Here is an 8,816-nt window from a genome sequence, read left to right on the forward strand (position 1 = left end):
TACTAAAGAACCATAATTGCATTTGAATGATTTTAACACGATATGTGCGCTTATCCCTGGCAACGACGCCATTTTGATGTAGATGTCGTGCTCTAATATAAAACAAGTATTTATAAGTCTTAAATATCTATAACTAGAATGGGTAAGTAAGGTCGTCTCCATAGGGAATCACTGGGAAGTGCAAGTAAAGTTCATAATTATCAATTAATTAACTAGGTGGACGAACGATGTCAAACGGTTTATAAAAGATGATTCAAGTAAAACACAATTACTTTAAGTGAACTGTAAACAATAATGAGAAAATGATTCACTTCAGGTTCAGGTAGTGCGATGACCAACTAATCGTAAATTCATAAAGACTAATTGTGCAGTAATTACTAAACCTAAAAGTTGGGTTGTGAGGACAAACATACCCTAACCGAATTGTTGACACTACTGAACTCCGGTTTACCCAATTACTAAGAACTGACACTGTCAAGGTTGATAACCTACCAAATAATTTAATGTTACAATTTAAAACAATGGAACCACCCAAATGAATGTACTTAGTTTCTGGTTAGAGCTCACATGATCACACCCCTCATAATATAGCATCTCTCCTCTCGGTTTAATATCTGGACCAACAAAAAATGTGTCAGTATCTCGCTGCCCTCTATACCAAGTATGAACACAAAGTAATAAGCTTGGAAGCAAGTCATATCTCTACCCATTACCCACCGATTGCATAAATAATAGAACTAAGGGTTTTGTTGTGGCTTAGGTTAGGTGTGGAAGCGGATTTATTTAGTGACTTATGGTGGATGAAAACCTGATTTATTCCACTATACAAACAATAAAAATTACAAACTGACTACAATTTACAACTGAACTGACATAACATCAACTATTTTCGAGTTTTTTTTTTGTGATTTTTCAAAAAAAAATTACAATAGATATATACAAGCAACTGATTTGAGACATACATACATTGTGTACTATTCTCGACAAACGACTCTAAATACAACTCTTAACTTACCGAATATCATCCACATGGCTAAAAATAATAAAGACCAAGGCAAACACAACTTGTAATGTTGTTAAACAAACGAAAGGGAAAAGGCACAAACTTGGCTCATAAGGGATAATGTAGGGTAGGGAGTATTATTTTATTTTTTATTTTTTATTTTTTATGTAAGGCTACAGGTGGTGGTCTTAAGATCTCGAAATGCATGAGACAACCAAGTTCTAGATATCATGGACATACTGGATACTCTGTAAAATGGCACTCGTATGACATTTGTATATACTATATATTATATGTGAATTATATATAAAGCAAATCTCACACACGTACCGGAGGAATTACGCTGCCGATATGAAACATATGCATCCGTCCCCATGACTCGTTATCCCCATCTAAATGGTCCATTTTAATTTTCCTTTTGAAAAACATTTGAATGGGAAGACTTTCGAGAAGCTTAAAAACTGACCATGACCAAAGACCTCTACTTGGTATTAATAATGACAATTAATTATTTACAATTCTGGATTTTGCGCACAATCAAGACACTTTAAGGCAAAAATTTTAATTTTGCCCCTATTCCCACACTTGAGGTTGACATTTTCCTCAATGTTTAAAACTTAGCAATAAAAATATCTTACTAATGTGATGGTCCTAACACTTTATACAATATACAATTACACTTTCAACAATAAAACTAATAAAACTAAAAGTATTATGAAAACAAAATCACCTGATAAGAATAATAAGCCACTCAAATATACTCGTGCTTGCGCTCAACGAACCCGACTCCTCAATTCACTCAACAGAATCTGCAAACTCTCACACGTGTTGAAGCACGCTTCTCACAAATGTTAGGATGGGTCTTTTAAACCGTTTGCAAAATTGTTAATTTTAATTACCAATCCAAATTAAATAAATTCCATAATTAAATTTGTTAAACTAGTAAAATTGTTAAAAAACCTAACTCACTTTAGTAGGAATCACGATTGCATTTAGCTTATGCAACAAGCCCTTTAAACCCCCCGGTAGCCCTGGTGGATGAGTGAGGTCTTGTGAGGGTTTATAGTGAACTACACCCACAAAGTTCAAATACAACACAAAATACAGAAGTGGGGTGTAGCGCAGTGGATGGCAAGTGGTGGGTATACGGCGGTGTATGGTGTTTGTGATGGATGGTGTTTGTGATGGATGGTGTTTGGGTGGAATGAATGGAGAAGATGATAAAGAAGTAAACTCGGTGGTGAGCCCCACGTGCAACCCATATTATAAAATATTTATTTTTTTATGCAGGAAGATGTTAGCGCGGCGCTAAGGTCTCACCCAGTGATGTTAACGCCGCTCTAAACACACTTTTCACATAAATTTTGGCCGAATTTTTTATGTTGAAAATTTTTTCTATCTTTCAAAATTTTTCATTTTCTTGAATTCCCTAGCCATATTTTCAACATGTAAACTTATAATACATAATTGGCACTCTGTTTACTTGATATTTTGCTTACCAACACACCCGAGAAACACTCTGCGTTGCGTCTTCTCCACACTCGATCTTTGCAATACACTAAATAATCGAGACAAGCGATTAAAAATATACAAAAATAGAATAAATACAAACCAAAAAAAAAAAATCCGTGTTGCCTCTTGGTCAGTGCTAAGTTTTTGTTAAGGTCTTCAGCCGGACCATTACCTGATTTGGCGGTTATGTGGTCGAATGAAGTACTTACCTTCCTCCATCTCACTTCGTGTACTTCTCCAGCACAATGGTAGCTCTAATGCCTCCCATCTAGGCCCAAAACACGCTAACCTCCTTTGTTCATTTTCGAATCTGGGTTGTTTCTTTACCTTCTTCTTCTTTGGCGGTTTCTTCTTGCTTGTTCCACCATTCTCCTCATTTACCACCACTTCAATCACTGTCTTGGTATCGTTTGTTGAACTAACATGCTCCTCGCTTTGAATTTCTACCGCATTCAACTCTTCCTTCTCTTTCTCACGCTTAGACCTGTCAAAAACAATACTATTCTCCTTTTTGGTGTCATTCTCACCTACATGAGAAAGACACCCATTAGTAGCACATAACCTAGAATATCTATTTTCAAAAGAATAATCATATGAATTTAAAAATATACTTAAAATTAACTTACGGTTACCGAAGGTCATGCAAACTGTTCCATCTCAGCAGTTAATCTGAGCATTTGATGTCGCCAAAAATGGTCTCACCAATATCACCCGGGGTTCTTCTTCCTTCTCAACTAGTATAATCAAGAACAAGAAAGTCTTCAGGATAGTAAAAATCACCAACCTTTACCGCAACACCAACCAACTTCCCCCATGGCCGTCTTCGAGTGAAATCAGCTAACACCAAGATGATGTCAACCTCTTGTAAAGGCCCGAAGTTAAACCGGTCATACACACTCCTCGGTAAAACACTCACACTCGCACCATAATCAATAAGTTCATTAGTGGTCTTGAACTCACCAATCTGAATAGTGATGAGTGGTGCCCCCCATTTCAAATTCTGCAACCGTGTCATTCTTCACATTATCTTCGATTGTGATGGCACTGACGTGTGCATTTTTGGAGTTTGACGTGTTGGAATCGGTCTGCCCAAGACACATATTAGAGTTGATGTGGCTAGTACGTTATGTTCCAAGTGGGGTCATACCCAATAACAAGCTAGACAAACACCCACGATATTTATTTTAAGATACGACCTAATAAATAAATATCAAGACTTACGATATTTAGAAAATGGGTTTCTAAATATTTGCACTTGTGTGGTAAATAAATTATATGGGTAATTTATATTTTGAGAGAAAATATTTTATAATGTTATTTAAGTTGGTTAAATAACATCATGCATGTTACTTGAAATATATTATGTTACATTTTATTATGTAACAAATAAACAATACAAGTAATTTATTTGAAAGGGTCTAAAATAATTAAAAGGGAATATCTTTCTCTCTCATCTATTTATTTATACACTCTTTCAAAAAAAATGCATGCTATAAGATTGGCCAAGATAAGTGTGAAAATGTTGCACTCTTTCTCTCTCTTAAATACACACACAAAATTGCAAGTAAACTATCTCTTTCTTCTTGATAATTTCGGCCAAGAACAAGGAAGAAAAACTAGGAGTTTTCAAGTGTGAAATCTTTGCATATCAAGGGTGTCTTGTTGGTGGCTTATGGGTATACGAGCTTGAGGTGTTCTACTTTGAAAACTAGCCGTTCAATCCTCATCCTCCTTCATATTTCTTAGCATCTTAAAGGTAGTATGCTAAAACACCCTATGGTAGTTTTTGATAGCATGGATGTCCATTTTTGGATCCGGGATTTGGGTTTTTATCTTAAAATCGGTTTTAACATGAATAAACTAACAAGATTTAAAACTTTAATCCGCTGCGTTTTTACACATAATGGGTTATATGGTCTTTGATAATCTTGTTAAAACCCAACAATGGCATCAAAAGCCGCTTAAATGGGTGCATGCTTCATTGGATATAAAATTTTTGGTTTTCTTGGTGTTTTAACCTTTTTGGCCGAAAATTTTAGGAATAAGGTTACCCCTTTGTTTTTCAAGATCATACTATACATGCATACGGTTATCTTGAAAAACTAATGTCATTTGGATGATTGGGATTTTGTTTGAACAAAACCCAGGATTTTCGGTTTTATTTAACCTTGGCCGAAAATCCTAGGTAAAAGGGAACCTTTTGTCTTATAAGTTTGTTGCATGTATATTTTGGATACATGCATGTTCATAACCGAGCCTTGGCCCTTGTGATTTTGGTTGTATGGTTGTGTTGTATTTTTCAATATTCGATATGGTTGTAATATTTTATTTGGGTTTGTAATTTATTTATTTAATTTGGTTTATAATAAATAAATTAGGATAGATATATTTCTTTTACTAGAAAATTGTATTAGGACAAATTTTGTAAAAGAAGATACACAAAAGTTTGAATTTTGGTTTTGGGCCTTAAAGGGCCCAAATGGGTTTCATAGCCCAAGATGGGATTTAAGTCCAATGACCAAAGCCCAAATTTGGAGGCTCAAAGGAGCTAGGAGCTAAGGTTGGAGCCCAAGTAAAAGAAGAAAATACAACACAAAAGGAAAGGGACTTGAAGCATAAGGATGCGGGATCAAGTGGGAGTGCACTGCCTCTTTGCCATGTGTGTTGCATACCCCTCACTCTTGACCATTTTGGCACACTTGTTTCGGTCAAAAAGTGTTGCCAAAGAAACGGCTTTGGTTATGAACATATTTGTGTGGTTGTTTATTTTATGCTTGTTTGGTTGATTTAATATTGTTATATCTAATTAAGACATAGATTGTTAACAAATCAAAACCGACAAACTTGCATAAAATTGATTCCTTAGAAGTCATTAGGTAATAAAATTGGTTTTATTAAAAGGGTTAATGATTTCATAATAAAATTGGTTTTATTAAAAAGGGAATTTGAAAATGGGTTTTCAAACTAATGTACCATACATTTGAATGCATGCAAATGCAAGGTAAATAAATGTTTTCCAAAACTAGAATTTAGAAAACATAAAATCCCTTTAAAATTTTAAACAAGTTAACACCATCCTTTTATACGACACTCGAATCACTTGGGAACTTGATGTGGGATAAAGGTCACCTAACCGCATTTAAGGAAACTTGTGAGTTTGAGGTGGGTTTACCATATTTGTGGGATAAAGGTCACCTAACCACTTGTATGTGTAAATCTACACGTGTGTGTATGTAGGACGACTTGATTTGGAAACCATGTGAATAGGGTCACCGAAGCATGGCGTACATAGGTGTTGATGGGATTAAACATGCCAACTAAACATATGATGTTTAACCGATCCCATAAAGCTAGAAGTTGCAAAGGGTTGCAATCGTCAAACGTTGACTACCTTGTTAATTCAATAGTAGGATAAAGGTCACCTAACTACTATGTTAATGTAAAGTTGGGTTCTAGATTTTAATCATTAATTGTTTTGGAAACATTAAAGGGTATTAACGATTAAAATTTATTAACGATATCGAAAATAGTAAAATTGAGCTTTGTTAAAATTTATAGATGGCCGCAAACAACAATCCACCGAATGCAATTATCCCACCCATCCATCACCTCTCACTAAGAACTATACTTGAAAAGGATCGTCTCAACTACAACAACTTCATGGATTGGTTTTGAATCTTGAGAATTTTTCTCAATCAAGAAAAGAAATCCTATGTGTTGGACGACCCTATTCCCGATGAACCTAACGTTGATGGTGTTAATGCCTATAACGAATGGCTTAAGTACCAAGAGGACTCGGTGCAAGTTTCGTGCCTCTTGTTGGGAACTATGATTCCCGAGCTTCAAAAAGATTTTGAGAATCATGGGGCATACGACATGATCACCCAACTTAAGGAAATGTTCCTTACACAAGCTAGGGTGAAACGCTTCGAAATGGTTCGAGAGATTCATGCATGCCGTATGGAAGAAACCCAATCCGTCTCCTCCTATGTACTTCAGATGAAAAGCCACATTGATCGTCTCGAATGGCTTAATTGTCTCGTCTCAAAACAGTTGGCCACGGATTTGATCCTCAATGGCATAACTAAAAGATTTGATTCTTTTGTCATGAACTATAACATGAATGGATGGGACAAGAGCATTGGTGAACTTCACAGAATGCTCAAAACGGTCGAGACGGGAATGGGAAAGAAGTTTTCACCGGTTCTCATGATTAACGAAAGTGGCAATAAGAAAAGGCATCACCCGGAACCTAAAGCAAAGGTTGCCAAAGGGAAGGGACTCATCAATGTAAAGGAAAAAGGAAAGGGAAAAGCTAAACTGGAACCATCCAAACCGAAAGAGAAGAAGCTAAAGGTTAGCTCCGAGGACCCTTGTTTTGGTTGTGGTGAGATATGACATTGGAAGAGGAATTGTCCAAACTATCTCAAGGAGTTGAAAGCAATGAGGGATGCGGGGAAAACCTCAGGTACAACTTTCATGATCCATATTGATCTTAATATTATTTCTAATAACACATGGGTATTGGATACCGGATGTGGAACTCTTATTTGCAATTTGTTGCAGGGGTTCAAAAGAAATAAGTTTTTGAAGAAAGAAGATACAAATCTCTACATGGGAAATGGAGCACAAGTCGAAGTTTAAGCCAAATGAGATTTTGTTTTAAAACTTCCAAATGGTTTGGAAGTTATTTTGAATAATGTGTTGTATGCTCCTAATTTGACTAGGAACATTATCTCCGTTTCTTGTTTAAGACAATATGGTTATGATTTTAAATTTGTGGGCAATGCTTTTTATGTTTCTATGAATGATATCTTTTATTTTACAACTTTACCTTATAATGGAATTTATGAATTGGTTCATGATAACACATCTATTAATAACTTGTTGTACCAATCAAGCACCAAGAAACTCAAAATAGATTTGAGTAAGACATATCTTTGGCATTGTCGACTTGGTCACATAAACAAGGATCGCATACATACACTTCAAAAGAATGGTCTTTTGGAATCAAATGATGAATCATTTGATAAGTGTGAATCTTGTTTAATGGGAAAGATGACCAAGGAACCCTTTAGTGGAACTAATGAAAGGGCGAAAGACTTATTGGGAATCATACATTCGGATGTATGTGGTCCTTTTAAGACAATGACAAGAAATGGTGAAAGATACTTCATTACATTTACCGACGATAATAGTCGTTACGGGTATGTGTTCTTGTTAAGACACAAAGATGAAGCCTTTGAAATGTTCAAAGTCTTCCAAAATGAAGTGCAAAATCAACCCAATAAAACAATCAAAGTACTTCGTTCCGATAGAGGAGGTGAATACCTCAATGATATGTTTCTAGATCATCTTAGGAGTTGTGGGATTATCTCACAACTTACTCCACCCGGAACACCACAACATAATGGTGTGTCCGAAAGGAGGAATCGAACTCTATTGGATATGGTTCGATCTATGATGGCTAGAAGCACATTCTCTCTATCATTTTGGGGTTTCGCATTGCTCTCAGCAGCCCGTATTTTAAATATGGCACCAACCAAGAAAGTGGACAATACACCTTTTGAAATATGGCATGGAAGGGTTCCATCGTTATCGTATTTAAAGGTATGGGGTTGTGAGGCTTAAGTAAAGCACAACACCCAAAACAAACTTGAAAGTCGATCCACTAAGTGTATCTTTGTAGGATATCCCAAAGACTCTATGGGATATTATTTCTACAACCCAAATGACCAAAAGGTGTTTATTGCTCGAAAGGCCGAGTTCTTGGAAACTAAGTTCCTTATGGAAGGAACTAGTAGAACGGTGGAACTCGAGGAGGATCGAGAACCACAAGCCGATACACGATTGGTTAATACTAGAAATCAACAAGAGGTTGTTGAGTATGATCAAATGGTTGATCAAGTCACACAAAACGATCACAAATCCGGTAGAACTAGTAATCCACCCGAAAGATATGGATTTTTCATGGATGGATGCTATGTGGTAGATTTGGATGAACTCACCACATACCGTGATGCAATGTCACAATCCGATTGTGGCAAATGGCTTGAAGCCATGAATGTTGAGATGCAATCCATGCATGACAACCAAGTATAAGATTTGGTTGCACCACCACCTAACTCCAAACCGGTTGGAAGTAAGTGAGTTTTCAAGAAGAAAACCGATATGCATGGAAACTTGGATACTTATAAAGCAAGACTTGTAGCAAAAGGTTTCACTCAAACTCAAGGGATTGATTATGATGAGACTATCTCGCCTGTGGTAATGCTAAAGTCTATTAGGATATTGTTTGCCA

This window comes from Bidens hawaiensis, unplaced genomic scaffold (genome assembly GCF_021521415.1).
Source record: "Bidens hawaiensis isolate Kalapana, Puna unplaced genomic scaffold, B.hawaiensis_p1.1 tig00051372_1, whole genome shotgun sequence".
In the NCBI taxonomy this organism is placed as follows: Eukaryota; Viridiplantae; Streptophyta; class Magnoliopsida; order Asterales; family Asteraceae; genus Bidens; species Bidens hawaiensis.